This window comes from Gallus gallus, chromosome 8 (genome assembly GCF_016699485.2).
Source record: "Gallus gallus isolate bGalGal1 chromosome 8, bGalGal1.mat.broiler.GRCg7b, whole genome shotgun sequence".
Classification (NCBI taxonomy): domain Eukaryota; kingdom Metazoa; phylum Chordata; class Aves; order Galliformes; family Phasianidae; genus Gallus; species Gallus gallus.
The window spans coordinates 1,767,671-1,792,261 of record NC_052539.1 but is presented as its reverse complement, the minus strand read 5'-3'; the positions used below and the strand labels follow the sequence as shown (position 1 = coordinate 1,792,261).

At 41.3% G+C, this 24,591-nt stretch overlaps 1 long non-coding RNA gene across 3 annotated transcripts in view; it reads left to right on the top strand.

The window, feature by feature from the left end:
- LOC107053920 overlaps window positions 1-24,591 on the top strand; it is a 265,589-nt gene that overhangs the window by 231,097 nt on the left and 9,901 nt on the right. For all 3 annotated transcript variants that reach the window (XR_005861848.2, XR_006939957.1, XR_005861849.1), the window contains 8 exons: window positions 1,012-1,176; window positions 2,471-2,685; window positions 4,534-4,698; window positions 7,505-7,658; window positions 9,006-9,173; window positions 13,104-13,210; window positions 14,332-14,404; window positions 18,868-24,251. This is a non-coding gene — a long non-coding RNA (uncharacterized LOC107053920). The remainder of the gene's footprint in view (window positions 1-1,011; window positions 1,177-2,470; window positions 2,686-4,533; window positions 4,699-7,504; window positions 7,659-9,005; window positions 9,174-13,103; window positions 13,211-14,331; window positions 14,405-18,867; window positions 24,252-24,591) is intronic.

Here is a 24,591-nt window from a genome sequence, read left to right as displayed (position 1 = left end):
CAACAGCCAGGGCTTTAGTCTAAAGGAATTTTTAAAAGCTTATAAAATATTTTTTAGTTATGTATGCTTTAAAACAAAAGGTTTATTCTTACATGTTGGCATGTCTTTATTGGCACCATTTATTTACTTTTTATAGGAGTGGGAGCATGACTACTCCTATGCCAGCATATTTGATTGTGTATGACTTGCTTTACATTTACAGGGATCTATTGTTGCTTATGAGGAAAAATAAAATTTCTGTAGAGTGTTTAGTTAACTCCCTGTTGAAGTTAAGCAAGACTTACCTTTGGAAAACTCGCATAAGGTTATTTGTAATGGTGCCAATGGGACCCTTGCTTTGCTTATAAAAACGTATGTGAATTTATAATGGACAAAGATACAATTATCCCAGAAGAGCTTCAGGAAAAATCATCAGATTTCTTTCAGATGAGGTACACAGATAGGGATTGCAGTGTATGTTACTGTTCTCTGGGCAGGGCAGATAATGGCTTGGTTTCTGTTTTCATTGTGAGATATATTCTGTTACCACTTTCATTGGTCAGGAATAATTCCCTCTAAATCAAACTTCGGCATTTCCTAGGTAGAATTAGTCCTTATTTATATGAGTGCGAGACAAAGAATAATCTTATCTGGGGATTTTAATATTGCTAGTGATGAAAAACTGAACGATTGAAGTCTCTCATACTCTCATCTTTGGAGTCTTTCAAAGTCTGTCCCAGTTTAATCCAAGAAATTGCAAACTCAGTCACATTCTAGCAAAAGAATCAATGTTCATCGTCCTTTTTCTCTTGTCTGGATCAGGAGCTTTTTCTTCTGCATCTCCACAAAAGCTGTTATGCAAAGTCCTTTTAGAGCTGAGGAAACCTTGTTAAAACTTAATTACAAATCCATGTTGTATTAAGAAAAGAGCATCTGGAACGGGCACTTCTCACAGGCTTGTGTTTAATTATTGATAGTTATTTCTGTTGTCTCCCCATCTAACTTACAAAATACATTTTCTTTCTCATGAAGAGTAACTCTCGGATGCACAGAACTGGAGACTTAAAAGATCCTCAGTTCCCCCAGGACCTGAGCATGTAGAAACGTGGGGGCCTGGCTGTCCTTCTGGTCTGCACGCGTGGCCTCAAGCCCGAATCCCTACAACAGCATCTCCACTGGCAGCAAAGCGCTTCTTTGGTAGGTGTGAGCTTATTGTCTCAGTACTGTCGCTAGGAAAAACAGCTCATTTAGAGGGCTGGTGTAGCAACCAGCTGGTGTAGAACATGCTTGAGAAATCTCTTATCAGAACTTCGCACTCTTTCAGGATTCCTCACGATTAGGCTTGATTTATCAATATATAAAGAGCCCCATTCTCTCTTCATTTCACTTACCTGTTGGAAGCAGCCTGTCTAGAGCTAGGTTTTAAAGCTTGAAAGCCATGCCCTGCCAGCTCCTGCTATTCAGGCCCATCACACACTGACGAACAGATGGAGCAAAGGAAGCGCTAGGTTGTAAATTGTTTTTTTTCTTTCCTTTTTATGTCTGTTCTGGTGATGGGAGCAAGTTAGCAGGCTTTGAGCTGCTTTGTTTTGCATGCACAAATGTGCACTCCTTGGGAGACCGTTCAGGTGTTCAGTGAACTATGTTATCCAGATTCTGAGGATAAGAACACAGGAAAATAGGCCAGACCAGGAGGAAAGCAGGGACAGGTCCTAGGCGTAATATTCATCTGCAACTGTCGTTTCCCAGGCAGTATGACTGACCCAAAGTTTCAGTAGGGGTTTATACAGAAGGCACATGTATTGTTATTTTTGTTCATTAGCCACCAGACAGTTTGTCTTTTTGCTATTTAAGGATATGAAATCAAAGACTTTTTTTTACTTTTGATTAAAAAAAAATACTCTGTTTATTCCTATTATGTATATCTTATGTCGTTTCCTTAAAGCAAGCAATTTCCATTAGTCAAAAGGGTGTACTTATTTCTTTAACTCACGCAAAATGGCATTTCTTGTTCTGTTCTGCCAACAGAGATGACCAAAAAACCCTTTTATCCTGAAATAAATCTAAGAAAAGTCTGTGCTAAATATACTAATGGCTTGTTGATCTGTTATTTAGCATTGCTGGTCCTTTATTGTAGCTGCTTGGTAAAATGCATGTTAGATCTCTGATAACTCTTAAAAGGCAGTTGACAGATGACCTTAGACTGCTATGGCAGCTCTTACACCCTTCCATTACATAGTTACTGAAGCAAAGAGTTGGCACTCCCCTTAGCCAAGAGCTGTACACCTTGCCAATTTTTGGCCTTTGAAATGGCTGCATCTTGACCTTGACCATCTGGGTGCAACCCAAAACACCCTCCTATGGATGCCCACCTGAAGAGGAGGGGCCTTTGAAGGCCTTATAAAGAAACCAGTTTGCAAATCAGTTTAAATACAACTTGCTAAAAGGATATATACTTCACGCTGACACCATCCTTTCTTTCTGTTTATAGCCCTTTACCACTGAACTGCTGTGGCTTGATTGTGTGAAACTGAGTTTCAGGATGCAAGATACTGTTCAGATAGTTCTGCAATACATTCTTCAGACCCAGCAGCTTTGGCAGGCCCGTGGATGATGGAATAACCAGATCTCTGCGGCCACCCCTGAAAAACAGATTCTTTCTTCTGGATTCCCTGGGATTCTCTCAGCAGCCAGCCTTGTTTACAGGTGATTTTTGGATGCATGCCTGTTCTCTCCACATGCCTGATTGCTTTCCTCTTAGTACTTCCTTTGTTGCTAACTTCTTCGTGGCTCGCAGAAGGTGTTCATTTTCTGTGTCTTTTCTGCCCTTGCACTCCTCACTCTGAGTGCCTCACCACACTGTGTGCCCTTTCATGCCTTAGTCGTTCTTGCTTAGTGCTGCACAAAGGGCATAGCTAACCCTGGAAAATCTCTTTCTGTAGCATGCTGATGTATTGTGATTAATGCATTATCGACAATGACAAGACTGCCTCAGGAAACTCCAACAACTTATAGGGTTGAGGTTTTTTATACAGTAGTTCTTTTAAAAACAAGTTATATCCCACACAGAGGGACTTATTTTCTTAGATTTCCTGCAGGTAGGCTAAGTGTGTTGATGCTATACATAAAGATAAGGCAACGGGACGTCGCTCAGGTGAAACAAACCTGAAAGTAGTAGGAACAGCAATGAACAGAACTTGTACTGTCCCCTCATATAACGTTGCAGAGAAGCCCATGAATGCCCGCGGCACATGGCAGAAAGCACCTTCAGTGTTATCCCTGCGCTGAAGGGGAAAGCCCACCCTCATCCCAACAAGAGGGCTGTGCTGTAAGGCTCCACCGCCACAACATTTGCATGAGAAAGCAAGAAAGCTGAGGCCTCGTTGTAAGGCTCCGCTCTGCTCTTGCTAATTACTCTGGGGAAGTAGCAGGAGGCGTTTCAGAGAAATGTCCCATTTCCTGCACAGAGAGCTGCAAGACTGCCGACTTGCAGCAGCTTAAATTTGAGTTCCCAGGGGTGCCAAACATCTCCGCTCTGGTAGACAGCACTGCTGTCCTCAGTATCCCCAGTAGAATTTTTAGTTGCTCTTCTTTATTTTAAGAGTCAGAGTTTTTCCTGATAAACTGTTGGCAGTTCTGTGATTTCTGACATAAAGTCTGCCACTAAAAATCAGATATGTGTTCTTCTAAATGATAATGCAAAATGGCCATATCTTATAAATTGTAATTTAAAGAGTGATTCAGGATCCAGGAACAAACCAATCTTCCAGATAATCTCACTTAGTTTAGAAGTTTGTCACAAACAGGAATTTTTAATCTGCTTGCAGTCCCTTTTCAGACTGAGCTCACATAAAACCCAACCTGCTAACTGGCTGAGCGCAGTCACAGTGCCAGCAGAGAGAAATCCAAGTGCACGGCACTCTTCTGTCCTCACAGTGAACCCAAAACATCTTGGCTTCGGACCTCAGCCTGAGCTGTTCTGCAACCTTCTTCCCTCCCAGTATCGGCTGTCACAGCAGCACCCTGCACCACACAGGAGAGTATTTTGCTTCCCAAAGGCCTCTGCTTTTGTGTATCAGGGAGATTAATAAGATCTTAAAACTTAATATTGCTGCCTGTTTTGTATTTATTTCCATCACATCATGGGTGTCCAACCTTTTTGGCTTCCCGGGTCGCGCTCAGTGAACAGGCTTGGGCCGTGTGCGCAAAGGTCGCTTCCAAAGTAATGCCTCCTATTTATTTCCATGGAAACTACAACTGATACAAAGAGCACAATATCAGTATTTGAGAGGGCAGGGGCTGGGCCACGTGTTGGACATGCCTGTGTTATACCAGCTGCCCATACAGTCCTCTAGGAAATGGGTACAGACATGGTCTGGAGCTAAGGGAAAGGGGAGGCTTACGAGCCACACCTTATTCAAAATGAGACTGCACAGAATGCTGTTCAAATTGTTCACACGGCAGATTGAGAGAGCTGAGGGACGAGGTGGCCCAGTCGTGCTTTGTAACTTCTTTTTAACTTCTTTTTTCCTTCTTTGCCTTTTCTGAGCTCAGAAGTCAGCGCGGACAGTAACAGCCCTTCACCAATGAGCCACAGTGGACCCTTTGGGGAAGGCTCCTCACGGTGCTCTGTCATCTGCTGACAAAGTGGTGCCAGGACCAGAACTTCACAATGAACTCTGCGGAGAAAAATCCACAGCAGATGAAGGAATCTCGAAGGTATGGACCTGCAGTAAAACTGCTGTAAGAAATGATTTAGTTTATCTTTATTCACCTCTGTAAAGGCTGAAGGCTGAGCCTTGTGGCAGGCTGTGATATCACCTTCTTAGTCGAGTTATTTGTTACTGTTTTTTATGTTTTCTGGTATTCAAAAAAAAAAAAAGAAAAGAAAAGAAAAAGCTATAGCTAGGAGTTATTGGCAGTTCAAACCGACTAACACCATGTTTGGAAATGACCTGGAGTGCAGGTATTTGCTACAGGAGAGCACCTGGAGCAGCTGATGGGCGCTTAGGTACCGTAGTGCTGCTTTCCTGCCTACGGCCAAGGGACCGGGCGTGCGCAGCAGTGTGCTCTGCACGACCAGATAGGAATAGCAGCAATATCCAGCACCAATTCCTTCCCTCTCACTCCTGGTCTGTTTCCATACGTGGCAGTCATGCAATGTGATTTCAACACGAACCGGGCTCCTGATGTGAAAGCGTTCTCAGCTTTCAAGTTTAGGTTTAAAAAAACAACACGGAACGGATGAAGTGAAATGTTTCCTTTGGACGGCGCTCTGACAAAGGGGAGGAAACCCCTCACTGTGGGATGGCAGCCGCGGGTCAGGGGCGGGTAAGCAGCGGTTACCGCCATCCAGAGGAGAGCAGCCATCAGCCGTCAGATTGCATTTTGTTTTGTGAGTGGAAAGGAGAACCCAACCGGTTGGTCTGGTTCGTGCTGAGGCATCCCAGAGCAGAAAAACAACGTAGGTGTGCCGCCGCGTCCCGACGGGGGGGTTGGGGGGGGGGAGTGTGGGGGCGGTAGAGGTTTTCCCGTGCCGGATTAATTGTGCGTTGCGCCCCTCCTCGTGCAACGCGCAACCCGCGCCGCAGCTGCAGACGCCGCTCCCGGGGCGGGCGGCAGCGCCCTCTGCTGGGCGCGCGGAGGGACAGCAGGGCGGCGAAAGCGGGCGGCGCTGTACCGCCGGGCGGCCCCGTGCTGCAGGCACTGCGCGGCCGCTGCGCGCGGCGGGGATCCCTTCGGGCCCCGGGGTCTGTGTGTCTGTGTGTGACGCGGAGCTGCCACGAGGCCTGCCCGGCAGCCACAGCGCTCCGCGAGCGGCAGCGAGGCACGGTGCGTGTGGAGCAAATGGAATTCCTCCATGTGGAAAGAATAGCACCCATTGGCATTCTTCAGCGGTTGGTGACCGTTGGTGGAGACCAAAGAGTGGGTGTGTGTGTGCATGTGTGTGTGCGTGCATGGGCGTTTCAGCAGCGGTGACGGCGGGTCAGCTCAGCTGGGGCAGATGGTGGCAGCACGCAGACTGGTGGTCATCACTGGTAAAAGTGCACCGCCGGTGGTGGTGACTGCGTTGAAAAGGAGTGTTTTGTACAGGGGATGGAAAACCCTATGAGAGCGTCATCGAGAAGAGCAGAGCAGAAATCCTCCGCTACTGTTTCCAGTGAGATAAAATGGCTGTGTTTTACAGATCCAAAATGACAACCAGTTTCATACGGTTTATTTTTTAAACATGAAATCCAAACAAAAGCAAACTTTTGCTGGAGATCTTGCATTAGAAGCTGACAGTACTGAGATGTAAGGAGGTGCACAGGCCGGTACTCAAAAGACTGGGTATAGTTTTCCACTGTATCTGTCCAACCAAATCCATGCAGACTTTGAGCCAGTTTGGCAAGAAGCGTCCTGGTTTTGTTTTTACAGCCCTAAGAAGGAAGGGAAAAACTCCCCTTGTGTGTTGCGTATCCCTTGAAATGGGTAAAATGTGCTCAAATGTGTTTATGTGCTTTAAGACAATCATAAATCTGGACTACTCTTTGAAGACAATTTAAGGTAATAATTTCATGACCATTCCTGAGATTGCCTAGGCCGTATAGCTGCTGAAATGGGCAAGGGCCAACACAAACAGGCAGCGTTGGGTGCTGCCAGATGGAATCACCACCCTTGCTAGCGCCCCTCAGCACAGCGTGTGCCTCACTGGCAGCCTTGGTCAGCAAACTGGTGGCTCCTCCTGCCAGCTCTGAGGATGACAGTGACATTAAATTCTTCTGAATGCAGAACTTATTCAAGGCAGGAAATTACTTTCCTTTGGGTGCACATTACTGGGTCGATCTCAGCCAGTTTCCAGAACTGAAAGGCTCTGGTTGCAGGAGAGATGATGTGATTATGATGGGCAGGAAGCAGAACAGGACAAGTTCCAGCAAAAACTCAGTAGAAGGCAGTAGTGAATATTATTCTCGATGTAGAGCTTTAATAGGTGGTTCAGAAAAAAGTACACCAAGATTAATTCCGAAGTGCATTCAGCTCATACAGCAGTTTTTAATCGAATCCTATTCAAATTCTGGTATTTTTTTATAAATCGCCGGTCTGTGCCCTGCCCTGAGACCACTTATGTGGAAGTATCTCCTTAAATGATGATGTAAAAAGGAGATGCAGGTAAGTAAATGGCAAAGTATGAAAGCACACCTTGTTCTTCTTTTCTCCCACATCTATTATTGGAGGTGTGCTGTTATCTCAGTGTTGGTGGAAGCTGGCAGAGGGGTTGATGCCAAGTTGCCATGAGATGAGGAGGGCACAGGCTGCTTGACAGCACTTTAACAACTATCTCCTGCTGGGGAACTACACCGAGACTGGTTGTGATTCCTCTTTGTCAAGACGGAGGCCAAACTTTAGAGTGCTGTCAGATCTATTGTTATGATACCAAGATCTTTCTGGGAATTTATGAGCCTCTCTCTTTGGATTTACTTATCCCTTCAGCAGGCGCGGATTACAAATTAGTCTTTTTAAGTCAACTGACCTCAGTGCCCTTCAGTCAGTGACAGGTAGACTCAGGCTTAAAGTGAGAGGATCCCCCACGTCACTGGTTTCAACTAGAGGATACGTCTGTGCTATGAGAATACTCAGTATGAGAAACGTGCTGCGAAACAGAGGCAGCCAGTTGGAGCAGTGCTTCAGACTAAGCTGAGGTAAGAACCATGGATGCTTAGTTCCAGAATTATTAATTCTTCAAAATAATTTTGTTAAGTTCAACAGTAAATGCCATCTTCTGTGATAATACAAGGGACTAACAGCAATAATGTTGGATGACAATAAGGCTGTATATATCTGAGGTATTCGGGTTACTCAGAGCAGACCTCAAAGATTGTCTCAAACGGTGCTGCCTTTCGCAGAGCTCTCTGTAATATACCTTTTGTGGCTGTTTTACATGCAAAAATTTCAATTTAAACCTGAAGTACTAACCTCAGACAGTCCAGGTGGGTTCCTAATGTTTCCTAGAGCTCATCGGAGGGACAGAAACCACTGGTAGAGCTCTGAGGATGCTGATCTATGTGTCTGCAGCTTTCCTGCACCTCTGGCAGACAAGAAAGAGTTCAAGAATTTTCATTATCTTTTCTGTGTCTTTGTGAGGCTACTTGAAATGCAGCCAAAGAACGGGTGTGATGGAGAAACCATGGTAGGCAGAAAACAACTCAGGCTTTTCTGGAATGAATTTTCTTACTTGTTTTCCATAAACATCATCAGAGTTCCACAGCATGATTTGTAATTACTTTAAACAAGGGAGAAATTGGGAGAACGTGATGGGTTCTATTGTAGGAGGCATTTAATGCCTTATTTGGAACACCATCCAGATATTTCATCTGTAGTCCTCATCAAGAGTAAAGTTTACATGAGCTCAACTATCTGAAAAGAATTAAATTCTGGAACATTTTCTTGGCTGCGACACATCTGAGAACTGTAGAAGTGGCCGATGCCAAACTACCTGCCATGCGTGCACTTCCTTCAGACTTATTTTTCTAAATGAAATGTAATTACCACAAAGGATATTTGAAATTGAGAAGGTGAGATCAACTAGATTTGGCTTTCCTCAATGTGGTCTATCTCTTAGCAAGTGTTCTTAAAGTTGTTATTACAACTTAGCAGGGAGGTTTTTCTCATTAGCAATTGTCATTTTACATTTCCAGCATAGAAGAATTAAAGATATCAGCGTATGTTTCAAACCACCATTTTAGAGTTTTAGCTGAACATCTCTCCTTGGATAGTGGGGTTTATACCAGAGGCACCCAGTGTGCTTTAGTATGGCCACTTATGGATTAATAAATTTACTTTTTCTGTTTTATTCAAACCTTAAACAAAAGTTAAATAAATAATAATAAGTTCTTTTGCACATAATTATTATGAAAATATTACCTACAAACAATTATAAATAGCAAATACAAAGTTTCAGCCTTTTTTATATAAATAAGAAATGAAATTGAATGTCATAAATGTTAATTTAATAGCATCTTCAAGGAAAATATTTCTAATTTCTTCAGGTCAGTTTTAGAATCACAGAACACTTCAGGCTGGACAGGAACTCTTGATGTCACCTCAATCCACGCCCTGCTCAAAGAAGGTCTCACTACGTCAGATCGCTCAAGGCTGCAGCCAGTCAAGTTGAACCCTCAAATGGGGAGCCTCTGCTGAATGCTGGTTACTGCAAGGTACTGGTTAAACGAATTCATATGCAAAAATATTCTTACTTTTTTCTGGATACAGTTTGAAATGCTCCACTTTCAGAGTTCATTCACTTTCTTGGTTGTGTATGTACTGTCCAAAAATCATATCTAAGAAGATAGTTGTTTGGTGATGGGAGGTACATTTAGGCTTGTATGAGTCTACAGTGATAATAATCATCTAACTAGCTTAGATTGCAAAAGTTAATCTAGTAAAATATTGGGTGATGTTGTGACTGGCTGGATAGATGAGAGGAGAGCAGTGAATGTTGTCTACCTTGACTTTAGTGAGGCTTTTGACACTATCTCCCATAACATCCTCATGGTTGAAGTTAGGAGTTGTGGAACAGATGACTGGACAGTAAGGCAGACTGAGAACTGGCTGATGGCACAGCACAGAGGGTTAGGATCAGTAGCGCAATCCTAGTTGGTGTTTTCACAGGATCGGTACTGAGTCCAGTCTTGTTGAACATCTTCATCAGTAAACTGGATGAATGCATGGACAGCATCCTCAGCAAGTTGTGTGATGATACAAATCTGGGAGTGGCTGACACACCAGACGGTTGTGCTGTCGTTCAGTGAGACCTGGGCAGGCTGCAGAGTTGGGCAGAGGGGATCGTGATGAGGTTCAACAAGGGCAAGTGCAGAGTCCTACACCTGAGGAGGAATAAGCACTTGTATCAGTACAGTTTGGGGCTGATCTGCTGGAAAAGACATGTGCAGAGAAGGTCCTGGGTGTACTGGTGGTCAACAGGTTGGCTGTGAGTCAGCAGTGTGCCCTTGAGGCCACAAAGGCCAATGGTATCCTGGGGCACATTAAAAAGAGCATGGCCAGCAGGTCGAGGGAGGAGACCTCTGCAGACCTGAAGGGGCAGCTTTGCCTCATCCCCACTGACCCATCCTATCCTTCTTCTAGGAAAGCAATTGTGAGGACTTTTGTGGCAAAGAGGTGCTTTAAAGAAGTAAACTTTGGAAACACAGCTGATTTTTAATACTTCAGCCCCAGTCACTGGCAATAGAAGGGATTTGATTGGGATGAGTGCTAAGAGTCCTTCTGCTGTGCTCGGTCAGCTACCCCACCAGAAATGAACGTGTGACATGTTATTTAAACTGAGAAGTTGATAGCATTGAATACATCTGTTTGTATAAACTAGCTGGCTATCCCCTTGCCATCTCTAACGTAAATCTACTAAGGTATTGTGAAACTTCATTTATTTTAAGCTTGCAGTATTTACCTGTGCAAATCATACAAGAAGCGTCCTTTCTAACTTCCATGCCATTTTTCTACTGAGTTATTTGTTGGAAAGATATGTTCCTGTATAATTAAATGTGGTTTTCTGAAACCTTTGCAGTTGGTAGCTTAATATATATTTTGTTGTACTTTGAGTACAAAGGATGTATTATGCTTTTGTTGGCATCCTTACTAGTCAGTGTGCCAACTGCATAATTTGGTTCTCTGCTATATGTCAGGATTTGAGCGCCGAGGGCTCAACAGGTGGTGCTGGGATAAAGTTCTGGCAAATCAAATAGGTAGCGCAGTTATTTCTTTTGTCAAATTATAATTGAAAACAGAGACAAGTAAAATGAAGCTCATGTTTTCCTGGTGCAAAACAGGGTTTAGAATTCAATTCAAATCAGTTCACATGACGAATACACATTACTACTGGAGCTTGGTCTGTAAATAAACATGCAGCACCTTAGTTTTGATGTAGAATGATTCGTTCTTTGCAAATTTAAACCATAAGTGTCAGCATTTAAACAATAACAGAGGGCGTGAGTCCTCCATGACTCTTCTGTCTTTGTCATGCATATCTTGCAGAAAATGTGCCAAAATCTTCAGGAAAACTTTGAGAAGATTTAAATCTAAAAAGTCAGAGAATTTGAGGCTGTCTGTGATACGTAACTCAAATGCTTAGCATCAGGAGTTTCCTGCCATATTGTTTTCTAACCATCGCTCTACCTGTGACCCCAGCAGAAAATGGCAAAAATACACTGGAAATTCCAGTGAATGTGCTGCATGAGGTGCTGCTTGTTTTATACTTGTCTTGGATAATGTTTATTGATCCTAAAACCATACAAATGGGTTAAAACCCATTCTGCAACAAAAATACAACAGATGATGGAGGCACAGTTTGGTTTTCCAAAATTGTATATAAAAAGATCTATGCACTTGCAAGCCTTTTCCCTTTGTTATTGTAGCTGATGTTTTTACAGTGAGATCTTGTTATTTTCCTCTGAGGACCTCTCTCAATATGATATATATAATCTTATCTACAGCTCCTACAGACACTGTGGTTTTAGTTAGTTTTCTGTTTCTACTCACTCAAATGGATTTGTTCTGAGCTGTAGTTTTCAGACTTCGAGTTCTGAACCCATCACGTACCAAAGCAGCTTCCAGCAGTGGCCTCCAGTTCCTCACACTGGTCGCATACATCTTTATGACACTATTAAGCTCTCATTTTAGTGAAGGTTTTGCCTTTATACGTGACCAGGTGATGCTTCCTCTTCTGCCACTTAATAAGTAAGTCATTCCGTAAGTGATTGTTAACTAATTAGTGTGAGAAAAGGTTATCACATTCAACTTCTATTGAATTCCTAACAGGCAACCATTTCAGGTTACCACAGGTATCTGCACGAGGTTGAGATCCAATTGCAATCGGAGGGATGGTTGTAGGGGAGAAAGTAATTCCGGTGCTCTGGTCATTTTGTTATTTATATATATATATTTAAAATAAACATGTGGAATATTTATCTTAAACCTCAGGTAACTGTTTAGAAAAGAAACAGCTGAGAAGCTGATAATGTACCCCTTTCACTGACAAAAGATTTATGTCTTGCCTGGCCGGACTTCCCAATGGTCAAACAGAAGCAGCACGTAGCCCAGTGTTTATCCAGGGGAACTGAGACCGCTGCTTCCACGCTTTTTCATGTGAAATTAATTCAGCCACGTTGAAACTGGCCAAGAATCAAAAACGTGATAAAATTCCTATTAAAAGAGTGGGAGAGCGGCTCGGAAGCAGTTTGTGCAAAAATATGTAGGCACGAACATTTCTGGTGACCTTCCTCAGGAGCCATCTGGCTGCTTGCAGGGCACCCCCTCTCCCTTTGGGGAGCAGGTGAAGAGTTCAGCTCATCTTAGTTGTGAAATGAGAATCTGCAATAAGAAACAAGCTCTTGGAATTCAAAGATGTATTATTTCGTGCCATTCTATTGCAGGAAAAATGGCAGAATCTTCTGTGGCACTCACAAATGGGGTAACAACAATTTTTTTTCAGATTCTTAGTAGTGCTAAAATCTGAACGGAATCTGGCCTTTGCTCTTTCATGTACAGCATTTGATTAACTGTGATTCCAAAAGGTAATATTGGCTTTAAATTTATCTCTTAACAACTGATCTTCCTGTTTTTTGTTTGTTTGTTTGTTTGTTTTTTAATACTTTTTTTCTGCATAGTTGTTTGCCATCACTTTCAGCAAGGGTGCATAATGAAACACAGACACTTGGAAACAGAGGAGTGTTGGGGGCAGGGTATGTGAAAGCCTGTGTGATGTTAGTACATACACGTGTCACACACCTAAGCCAGGAACCAGATTTCCAGTTGTTTTTGAGTGTATGTACAAGAAGGCATGATTTCTGCTGCTCATCTCTCTCTGAGTTATTTAAAAAAAAACAGGCCATACAAGGAAATAGTTCAGAAAAGGAAAATGATAGATATGATTTCTGCTCCCTACCAGTCCTCTTATGGCTTAGAAATGTATACTTATTTAGAGTTATATTTTCATTTTTGGGAGACATACTGTATTTTAAGTAAGCAAATTCCTATTTCCATAGGTGTAAGCTTGAGCACTCTGGTTCAGTGTGTGCATGTCTTAGTCTACTTTTGGCACTATATAGTTCAGGTTATGTGCTCTTCTCTGCTAGGTTCAGGCACCCAAGTATGTGCTTATGTGAGTGGGAGTACAACGTACCTACGCCTACCTACGTGTGCTTACCTACAGACATTTTTATTTTCAATGTTCTGATTCCAGGTAAGCTGTTCATTTTAAAATGTGTAAGACATGAGTAGCAGAAAAAATGTACTTGTTTCTTAGTTCTGTCTTTTTTTTCTAAAACTTTTTTAATGCACTTCTGCAGATAGATTCATGAATAAGTCAAGCTTGCTACTTTCTCCCAGTAAATTGATGTTCCCCAGCATCTTGATTTTGGCAATGGCTCTCTGTTGAAAGAAAGACGTTAAACCTAAGTGTGAGTGAGACAGAACCAGTTCCATTCATGTTTTTTCTATAATTTAGAATCACATTGTATGTATGTGTCTCCATAAATATTTAATGAAATGGAAATCAGGCGTAGTTCTTCCCTCTCAGGGTTAAGTTCCGTTTCTGCAAATTGTTTTGTGCCCTATTTCTGCTCCTCTGTGCATCCTAGACATCATCTTGGCATCTGTAACTCTTCTGAGGTTTCAGGAGATCTTCAGAGAATTGCTGGTAATTGACCTGTTTGGATTGCACATGACTGGCATTTCCTAAAAGATAATACAACCCTGCATTTTGTTGTTAAGTGCTGGTTGCAATATTAACTTGTGGCCAAACCAGAATAAAGGCTCAAGAGACATTTAGACAACTTCATTTGTTCCTTACCGTAATCTCCATTATAAATGAAGCACTTTGGTCTCACCTTAAGACATTCAGATCGTCTTTAACTTGTCAGCTCTGTTTTTCCAGACATGAATACACCCACTTTGCTGCTGCTTCTTCCTTTTTTTTTTAAGATGTTACTGTACACTATGAATAAACAATCAACATAACATCCAAGTCAGATGATTTAACCTTCTGCCACTTCTCTAACCGCTAAAGAGTTCCTGCCTGCCTCTGCTAACTGGGTATTGGAACATGTCTTTGTGTTTTCTGAGAAAGCAGGATTATCCAATGAAGGAAAGCCTATGTTGTCTCCTTAGGAAACAGGAATAATTAATATGTTTAGGTCAGCCCTATCCCAAAGGAGTCGGAGTAAGTCCTATTTGTTTTAGGTTTATAACATAACAAACAAATCTTGTCCCCCGCTACAGTATTACGATTCTGGAGGAACGTACAGGTTTACTGCTGCTGGCATTTCATAACATAACTGATTTCAGCTAATTTTCTCATTTCAGCGGCCTTTTCAAGAGACAAAAGAAAGTTAAAAATAAAATTAGAGCCTAAAAACAATGGATTTGCAGTAGCCAGGTAAGCACGTGCCTTTTACTTCCTGTAATATAAGAATTAAATACTGCTGATCGCTGCAAGTAGCAGTGAAAACTCAAATGCACTGCCTTTGGGCCTGCAATAACCTGGAGGCTAATTAACTGCAGATAGGGCTTTTTATCTTACACTTTATATTAAATAAATTCAGCCCAAATCCATAGAGACCAATAAGCATTTTTAGACTGTGTAGCTAAATTTCACCCCAAAATTGATCAAGCTACATAAGAGTCTGGCTTATGAGATGTCTGATTAATGTTTTGTTCTCCAATGAAGCAGGTACTTAAGATTAAAAGAGCAAATGAGAGAGGAAAGTAGAGGAAGTCTTTTCAGTATCTTTTTCATCATTTTGTATCCTTCTTGGGTATTTTTTTTTAAATTATTATTATTATTATTATTTCCTCAGAGTTCTGTCATGCTGCCCTAAAATGCATCATTTTAAAAGCAGAAGCTGATATGATCAAGTGAGGAAAGTACAGAAAGCATACTTAGCACTCTATTTCAGGGCCTACCCACATTTCTCATTACCTTTCAGCCAAATCTAAAGATGTACATTAGCTAGAAAAGTATGCATGCAGAACACTGCAGTGCTAGAGCAAAGAGCACAGAAGGGATGCCAGTGATGATTTTCTGTGAGGGCAATGAAGTCCTGCTTTGCTCATAGAAGCACCAACTAGGGTGCACACAGATCAGTACACCAGTCACCTGAAAAAGCATATGCCTCAGCTGATAAGGATGATAAAATGGCATATAATAACATCGTTAACTATTAAAATGGCAAAACATCTTAAAAGAAAACCTGTTCCTTCCAAAATGGGTGCCAAGTATGTTGATAATATCTGGTAGCCAGTGATGTCTCAAGAGATCTAAGTTATTCTAAGATCTAAGCCCACCTGCATAATTCACATCCTGTTCGCGTAAAGGTACTAAAAACAGTATAGCATACAACTGGATCCACCACCAGCAATTGCTTTACCCCATACTTTCCGTTAGCTTTATCCCAAATCCAAAATAAAGGAGGAGATATCAGTGGGGTTTTAGAAAACTATAATAAAATGATCTTGTCCCATACGTAACACCAGTACGAGTCAATTCTTATTTAGGACATTCAGTGCAATAGTAGTAAGGGTCAAAATTCATGCAAGAAGGTCAGCGAGACATAATACCTCCTCAAGTTATGACTCCACTAATTAACAGTTATAATCTTCATCAAAATAGCTTTAGCCACAAAGGAACACGCAAGCTGCTTCTTTACCATCTGAGAGCCTCAGCTATTCCCAAGTGGAGCCAAGCTGGTTCCACTATCTTCTCACAGTTGACAGGTTTTGATTTTCATACATTCAGAATGGAATAGTAAAGTAGCTAAGCTTTTATTAATGGGCAAATATTTGGCCCTAACATACCACTCCTCATTCTAACCTTTTTTTTTTTTAATATTATTATTATTATTTTTAAATACCTGCTTAGAAGTTTCTCAGTCTCAAGACTAAAATAAGTTTACCGTATCCTGGAATTCCTGTATTATGAAAACTCCTGTTGCAGTGTTTATCTTGCCAGTGTGTTTTTTGGTCATTGGTCATGATATCTCACGACTGGCATCATCCCATATATTACCTATATATATACCTATATATTACCAGTGAGAAGGTTTAGGCTGAGTCCAGTGGACAAAAAGACAATGGAAAAAAAAAAGCAACACAATTCCACAGTAATTTTTGGAAAGCAACAGCTGAATCTCATGAATAAAATAAACAGTTTTCTAGGGAGAAAAAAAAAAAGGTAGAATTCCTGCTGTAGTCAATCAAGAACTTTTGTTAATGAGATCCAGATAGACTTACATTTTTAAAAAGCAAAAGATTTTGGATTTTTGCCATTTAAATCATCAACTACTGTATAAATTGCTTTTGTAAGACCCATTGGCTCCAACCAGAGAGGCTGAGTTATGAAAGGAACAGGTAAGAGGAAGTGGAAAAAAGTACGAGCTATAGAATAACTATGAGTAAGAAAGATGACTGATATCACTACATACATGAGTTCCCATTTCTTTGGCTTCTTCCATGGATATTCCAAGATAACAGGAGGACAGATTCAGGAATTAAAAACAAAAAGAGTGACAAATCCTGCATATTTACAAATGCTTAATATTACTTCAGGTTTATAGTAAATGATTTATGAGGTGCTTTTTAATATTGAGAGTTTTTCATGAGTTGATAGGAGAGATGGTCAAGATTAGTAATGAACTAATAGGCATAGGAAAAAAAGTACTGCCAACAGTCTCCACAAATCTAGCAGTTTCACTTCTGTTGGTAAAAATGAGGTAATGTAGCAAAGTCGTGCCTATGAGGAAACGTAAGCAGATTTTTAGACCACAATTAAGATTAAGATCCACGTTATATCCCATGCTGTGCTGAAAGGGATATCTTAACCAGTTAAAAACTGCATTTAAAAAAAAAATCTAATTTCTTTTTTTTCCCCTATGTTATAGCATTTTTTTTCAACTTAAAAAATTAAAAAATGTTTCTTTTTCCAACAATATATAACTTTTCCCTGCCGTACAGCTTACGTTTTCCTCAACTTTAGTAATGAAAATAAATCAGTTTGCTTTTGTTTAAAGCCAATTCTCTTACATATTTCCATTCAGAATCAGAGTACATTAACTCAACATTCTACTACTTCTCTGTCTTTTAACCATCACCTGAGGATGGTTAACAAACTCATAAGCAAGGTGGATGGATGCATATAAAGCAAGAACCATCAGACACTGGTTGACATGCTTTCCCTCAGCCCTTGAAGAACATTCAAATAATAGTAAATTTCAAATGTGAGTAAAATTTCAGCCCAAAAATCAATCCCAGAGCAAATACCAAAATATTTAATTAAGCATTTAGATATAGTTTGTGTTTGTGTTTGTGCGTTCCTTCTAAGCTAATAGTCATTCATTCATTCACAAACAACACCTTTTTTCATACTCAAGTCCCCTCTGGTGGCCTATAGCACTGCACGAAACGTTTCCATATAGGTGTACAATGTCATTCATTAGAATGTATTTCAACATCTACAAGTACATTACTTTTCAAAAATGCAGATGCCCCCTGCTAACCTCCAGCGAGAGCTTTTGCCTTTCATCTTTAACATAAATTAGCTGTGCTTCAACACAACCCAAGCTGCACCCAGCCTTGTACCCAGCAAGACTTGCTCACAAATGCATTTATCTTCTGCTTCTTTCATGCAAGTACTCAGAGCAGTTCTGTTTTACGTCACCATTTTCTGTAATTGGGACTGCCTTCTTTGGTTATTTAAAGGGGAATTTTATCCCCAAAGCCCCACACTGATGTTTGCAATGCTACAGCTGTCATGCTATTAACTCAGCTTCTAGGACAGTGACTCCTGCTGCAACGAGCAGACAATTGCTGCACTCCCTCAAAGTGAGCAGGAGAACCAGAGATGTATACTGGAATATACTACCTTATGGCAAATTCAAAGAATGCAAATCCCTCTCATTGTTCACAGGACCAAACTACTTCCCCATAGATGTAGAAAGCTCATTAGCATTTGGAGAAAATTAAACGAAATACATCTTGCCAAAAGCAAATACTCAAAGGACAACTTTTGTTTTAATTACTGTAGACATAGAAAAAGGAGTTATTTAAGGAAGTCTGTCAACTAAGAGCTATATATAACTCCTGAGGAATTCCTTAGTGATTTTCCCAGTTAAACAGATTTCCTTAAAAATACATTTGTTTGCTGCACAGACTGGAATTACTGTAAAATCAAACAGTCATTTTTTCAAAAGTCTAGCGTGACTTGCAATGCTAACACAGCACACACATTCATTGGACAATTTAGGTTTGTCGTATTGATCTTAAAAAAATGAGTAGGCATTACAGAGCCAATGTTTTTATCTGCTGAGAAAAAGGCCAGAATGAAGTGTTAACCACTGCAGTTGAAGCTCTCTTCCTCTCATTGATTTCAGTAAGCATTTTTCCAGATCCAAAGGCTTTCTGTTATGCTCAGTGGTACTCCGTTCAGGGCTATGATATCCACTGAAGCCAAAGAACAGCAGTGTTTGATCTCTTTAGAGACTCCCATTTCAGCTAAATAACCCAGCAGACTGTTGTCCCAATTAGCATTGCACACTATGTACCAGCAGTGAGGGTACTACAGAGCTGCAGGTGATCCGAGAGGTGCTGCAGAACAAGGGCAGCAACAGACCCGCAAACTGCACACAGTCCTAATTCGGTGCTATTGTAAAGGCACATACACAGTTTTAACCTTTTGCTTCCTTCCAGATCCTGGGATGAACTTCTCACTCAGCTTTACATTTGCCTTACTTATTTCGTAATAGTTATGTCTAAATTAAATTTTAAAAGATGCTGTTCTGGAAATTACCTTTGCAAAGATCTAATTTTATATACAATTTATAATTGAATGCTATTTTTATTTTATAGCACAATGCCAGTCTGCACTGTTGCGAAAGACCTGTGCATAAACATTCATAGGGATGAATTCAGAGGTGATGGGCGACACAGACTGAGGAAAAGGAGCCCAGAGAGTAGGTAATAATAAAGAAAATCATGAAAAGAGGAAACAGAGAAGGAAAAGCAGCTAAGTGAAAGGTATGTAACACCTAATCTAAAGCACATTTCTCTCTCCTTCAGCGCACACAAAACTTTTACCGGTTCCTTTTTATGGTTATTGAATGCCTACATTACCTGAAAGTGGAATTTATTGAGCTGAGTGTTAAACTCTAAGTTTTACAAATAAGCTTCCGTACAAAAATATTTATTATCTGTAACGTACATCATCAGCTCTTACACTCCCACTGCGTTCATCCATTGTCTCCCAATACAGTTACCGTGAACGTATGTCAGAATATACGTCAGCCTCAGAAATACACACTTGTACTGCAGTGACTATTTTCTATTCCTTATTTCTTTGCCTCTATTTTAAACAACGGATGTGTACGTTTGCTTAGAACCTAGCTTCTGAAACAGAAGGACAAAATTACTGGTTCTGACAGCTGTGAAAACATTTCCATAATACAGAAAATCTAAATGCCTCTTCATTCAATCACTTTCTCAATGAAAACATCCCAGGATTAAAGAAATCCAGGGAAAGAGAAAAGATTAACCTAGAAAAGGCAAATAAGCAAGTGAATAAAGCTGGGTTTATTGCTTCCTGCTTCAACAATGTCCAACAAGATCTGGGCCATGGTGCCACAGCTTTCACACGCGTGTGCAGTGGACACAGCTCCCCTGCATGCAAACAATGCACCAGCTTGCGTGAAGTGAATTGGGGCCAGCACAATTGTTTGAAGGAGGAGGGATGCACAGTCACTGGAAGCACAGAAGCGCCTTTTCTCTCTGGTTTCATGCAGCTGACATACCGAGCAGAGGAGCCAGAGAGAACATGTAATGGAAATAAATGACTTTGCAGACCCAACGGAAGGAGGTGGGAGCGAAAAAGCATCCTCACCCCCTGCCCGGCGGCTGCGTAAATCTGTCCCTGCCAGGAGAGCTCCGGGAGGTGCTCAGCGGCCGCCTCCCCAGGAGTCAGTGAGAGTTCAGGTGCTTACTGTGTCATCAGGCTTGACCTTCACATGCGACACTGCCAGGACGTTTGTTTTCCCACAGCAGTGATTGCTTCAGTCAATTATTATTGCCCATCGTAGAGTGCAAACACATAAGGGCTTGATTTACAGTGCAAAAATATACATCCTGAATTTACTTCCTCTTTTGTTTTTGGACTGTCATAGCATCTCCACCTTAAAGAGATGACAGCAAATTACTTCATAGGTAAATATATGTATGTATAGGGAAGGATAAATAGCAGTCATTCGGGTCATTGTGAGATGAACGTTCAGTATAGCTTCAGATCGGCTGTGTCAGACGTGACAATATATTTTAAGCTTTTTGTTTTAAAATTTTCATTTTTTCTGCTTTTCTTTGAAGAAATCATCATTCGCAAATTTTGCAAGTTGGCAATCTAACCTCTAAATCCATTCTAACGCAGATTTAAGATTGTGCATTCAGTTCCTTAAGCAATGTTTAGGTATTACCAATATACTGAAAGATAGATGAGACAGCCTCATGGTAATACAGCTTTTAACCTTTCCTCTCCTCTACCATGACGGGGGAGAATTACAGTAAATGATGGTTACCTTGTCTGCAGTATGGACAATTGATTTGACCTCACTGCATCTGATGCTCTAATGGACTTTGTGGCTGAATCCCTGGAGATATAAAATATGTCCAAGTGAATTGGGGCAGGTTAAAGAACGGACCTGCTTTTCATGGCTGGCTCAAGCTATAATAGATCTCCCGGTTGTTCTGAGAAGAAGATTAAAAATGATCAATATCCAAATCATTAAAAAAAAAAAGCGGTGGCTTCTGTAAATCTACCATAGGTGGGTTTTTTTTCCTGCTAAACGCCGGAGGAGGGTGTCTGGGTTGATAACGTGAGTTTCCATAACAAATGTTTACTTCTGTTTACTCTCTAGTAACATGTTCCTTTTTATATTAAGACTCAGACACACAGATGGCGTGATTCAGCACTGCTTTCCTGAAGTCATGCTTGTTTACACCATGAAGAGTCAGGCCTTAGGTTTATTTAATATAGATAAAATAACAATACTATAATATTTCCTGAAGCAGAAAATAAAATCAAGGACAGATTTCAGAGAATGATGGCAACTGCGATAACTGTGAACATCCTCACAGTTCTGCTAGCCACAGTGTCTAAGACAAAAATAAAGGTTTAATTTAGTGAGGAAAAAAGAAAAAAAAGATTTTCCTTGGCTGCTCTGAGTCCTTCATTTGGCAAAGTGCAATTGAACATCTTGTTTATCCTTTCCCACCCTCTCACGAACATCTCTGCTCTTTTCTCACCAGCACACAACTGAGCTCAAGGTGAGTGTAAGTCTGTCCAGCCCCTGGAGGTGCCAGGAGAAAAGCTTTCACAGCCCACAGCTGGGAGCTCACCCACAGACCTTCCTCTCTACATACAGCAGCAATGGGGCAGGCAACTTCAGTGGGCTTATACGTATGCACATGCTTAGCTTCCTGTAAAACCCATGCATTAAGGAGACAGATGCACAGCTGTTCCATCTGAGGCATGCATGTATTGGTTTCTGCACTTATTCAGTAAACTTGAAATGCAGAGGAGCCCAAATCTCTGTTCTGAACAGTTTGAGGTTGTTTGGATCTGACATCTCTGTGCGTTCACTGACAGAAATAAGCTAATTATGAACCTGAGTTGGAAGAGGGATGCCCTTTTTCTGAGTTTTGAGAAGTGTCTGGGCAGAGTAATTGGACTGCCCTATCTCAACTGCGTTACAGCAATCGAGCAAATGCGAAAAGTCTTCCTTAGAAAGGAAGAAATATGTGTTTTTAAGTGCTAGGACAATTCCACGTAACATCACGGTTTGCATCTATACCCACAGTACGCAGAGATTCATGCAGATGTCCAACAAATTGAAAAGGCTTCAAATATATTTTATCTAGTTGTATGTTTAACAGTATTTACCTTTTGCCTTTCACAGGTTGCTTTAAAATCTGACTATGTAATAACATCCTCTGAATGATTTAATTTAAGCTAACGTGCTATCCCTTTATGTAAAAAGTAAAGGTATTTTGAAAGCCCTTGCTGAATACTCTGAGGTTGCCTCTACTGTGTGGCTAGCACTGGGCTGAATGCCTAGCATCCGTGCGTAGAAGAGGGAACAACTGCTGCCCCTCCGATCTGGCTATTCTTGTATCTGGAAACATTGTCAGGTGCTACAAGCATCACGCCATCTGAAAGGCCAAAGTTGAGTACTACGTTATTGGAGTAGATGACACCTTATTCTTATTCTTCAACAATTCTAACAACTTAGAGTCCCTCACTGTCCCTTTATGAACACAGATGTCATTCTGAGGGGGGGGACAGCCAAAATGACAAGAAGGTGACCTGTCGGTGAACTCAGGAGCAGGTGAGGCCTGTCAGCTTCTAATTTGAAACTGGTGTCAGTCCTGAGGAATGGCTGGTATAATCACATTTGTAACTGATATCCTATAAACGCTGCAAACATTCACAGTGCGCCTGTTATGAGTAATATGAAATTAACAATTCGTGTTTATGACACAAGACACCGACCGAATCAAGCAGGTCTCCGTAACTGGATCAGCTCCGTCTGTCTGCCAGAGCAGCGCATCGAACTGCTTCAACCAAAGCCAAATTACTGTGTGCTTATGTTACAATAGGCATTGTATTTATTTTGAAGACAAACTTTTGTAACTAGGCGTAAAGTGAGGACCTCAGAACCAGCTTCTCGCTCAAGTTATTGCATATAAAACTTCTCTTGCTCGAGCCCAGCCATTAAGATGTTCGTGACTTTTAAGTTAAGAGTTTGGGACCTAACAAATCACGTGTTGTATCTCACATTTTCTGAATAACTGAAGGGAAGGCTCTGTGTAAATCTTCTCTCTCAGACACATAAATTACCAGCTGCGTGAATACTGCCATTAAGACAAGCAGACAAGTGCGAGGGGTGGGGACAGGGCAGGATGCCCCAAAGAGGTGGAGTTACAGAGAAAACAAGGCATTTGCTTACTGAGTAATTTATGCTTCATCTGCCTTCACTGTAGCTCGGTAAGAATGAACACCATGAGGCAGTCTGTCAGGCGCTCTCACTTCACTACCGCCAAGGCATTTTTCTGCAAATTAGGTATTTGCTTCCTATTTCTAGTCACTTCCACCTGGATTTTTTATTAGGAAAAGTCAAAATCATAGTATCTGAAGCTAAGATTTGAATTGAAGTTACACTAAAAGATAAACTGTTGCTCAAGTATATTTCACATTTGAAGACAGCAAAATCTCACAATCCTTTGCACAATTATTTCCAGTCCAAACTGACAGAAGCTCTAAAGTTCGGGTCCTTTCCTGCCTGCACTGCTGCTGAGCCTGGTGCATAGATTAGAAGTTCCTTTCCAATAACAAGCAAAATAAAAGAAGAACCATACGAAGAATCTATTGCAATTGTTACACTGGAATTTAGTTAGCAGAGCTACAAAAACGCAAGTCCAAATCCCAAGTAGCTAGTGGAGATTTCTGAACGGTTCTGTACACCTTCACGTAGACAATCCAGTGGAGCTAACAACCTACTGTAGCACTCTTTTGTGATAGGCAAATACCATTCATTTCCATTTTCCACAGAAGAACTGCACTCCACAGAGCTTCAGCAATGTAAACAAGGCCAGGTACAGCATTACAGCTGTGGTTCAGGCAACAACATTCCTTGTCCTCTGACACAACACTTACACATCATACTTGTAACACTACCTAGTTCAAGTTGGTGGTCAATACCACCTAATTAGCAGAGTAAAAGTGCAATTTTGAAACCAACTTACAAAACTGCTACAACCAACCTACAAAACTCCATCATACCAAAGAAAAATTATGGCTCTAAATTTCACAATCACTCTCTGCCAACCAAAAACTCACCTTTAAGAAGAGTCAGGGCTGAAAGCTGAAAGTTGAGGCAGTCATCTCTCAACGTGTAGAACTCCTCACGTTGCTACGAAGGTACAGCACGGTTGTTCAGTGTTTGGATAAAGTACTGCATGGGAACTGTTGAATCACAGCCTGAACCACCAATTGATCACCTGAGGCAAGGACTGAATCAGCTGTGGGAGCACAGGTGAAAGCAATTCAGCTATGTGACCAGAAGCTGTGTGACCACATTCCACCCCTCCCAGACCCCATTTAAGGGCTGACTAACACTGGGGAAGAATCTCCTTGTGGTGATCCCTCCTTTGTGGAGCTTTTCAGTGTGAGCCTAAATCTTTGCATACAGGTGAGCAGTTCTTCTCTGTTTGTTCCTTTGCTATCTCACTGCAGTACTCTTTCCAACTGTGCTTTGTAGACTATACAACTACTTTGGTGGCTACTCAGAGATTTTTTAGGAACTGATAACATATGTTTTAATTTTCCTCCTACTTGCACAGGTATAATTATATTAATTCCCCACATAGTTTATGAGAAGAGCCTGCCCTGTGGAACAAGACCCAGCACAGCAGCAGGTTCCTGCAGCACCAGGTCAGCTCCAGAGGCTGATATCAGCAGCACCACCTCACATAGCTCCTAGAGCTGGTAGGGTGCAGTGCCTCAGCTGGATTGCTGCTGTAGCTTACCTG